Below are 930 nucleotides of genomic sequence, written 5' to 3' on the forward strand. Positions count from 1 at the left end.
CAATCATCGCCGTTGCTGAAGGCCGCGCGAGAAGATCGCCATTGCCGGAAGCTGTGCAGAACATTCGCGAACAATCATCGCCGTTGCTAAAGGCCGCGCGAGAAGATCGCCATTGCCGGAAGCTGTGCAGAACATTCGTGAACGTTCTTCCGCCGTTGCGAGAGCTGTGCGGAAGTTCTCTACCGATCACGCCGTCGCCAAGAGTTGTGCGAAGATCGTTTCATCATCCTTCCGCCGTTGCGAGAGCTGTGCGGAAGTTCTCTACCGATCACGCCATTGCCGAGTGCTGTGCGGACATCGTTTCTATCCTTCTGCCGTTGCCGAAGCTGTGCAGAATTTCGCCGTTGCCACGGGCTGTGCGAATTCGTGCCGTTGCCGAAGCTGTGCAGGAGTTAACCGACCTCGTCATTGCCGCGCGCGTGCGAAGATCGTTTCATCATCCTTTCGCCGTTGCTACGCGATGTGCGGAAGTTCCCAACAAACGAAAAAAGATTGAAAAGAATTAAAACGGGATTGCCAGGAATTCAATTAAAAACTTTCCGAATTCCATTCTGTCCAAAAAAGGGATTGAAATAGTTTCAATATCATGAAATTCCTTATTTTGGAAAGAATTTGTATTTTTTTAATCCCATCCAATTCCGACACAAAAATATTATACCACTGAATGCCAGGTTAGGGATTGAAAAGTTTCGTGATGAATTCCAATGAATACCATTGATTCCGTTAACGAAATGAATACCACTGAATGCCAGATTAGGGATTGGAAAGTTTCGTAATGAATTCCATTGAATACCATTGATTCCGTTAACGAAATGAATACCATTGAATGCCAAACTAGGAATTAAAAATTTCCGTATTAAATTCCATTGAATTCCGTCTATTTTGACAATAAAATGAATACCATTGAATGCCAGGATAGGGATTGAAAAG

The sequence above is a fragment of the Temnothorax curvispinosus genome, unplaced genomic scaffold (assembly GCF_003070985.1).
Source record: "Temnothorax curvispinosus isolate PA1 unplaced genomic scaffold, ASM307098v1 QBEX01000299.1, whole genome shotgun sequence".
NCBI lineage: Eukaryota > Metazoa > Arthropoda > Insecta > Hymenoptera > Formicidae > Temnothorax > Temnothorax curvispinosus.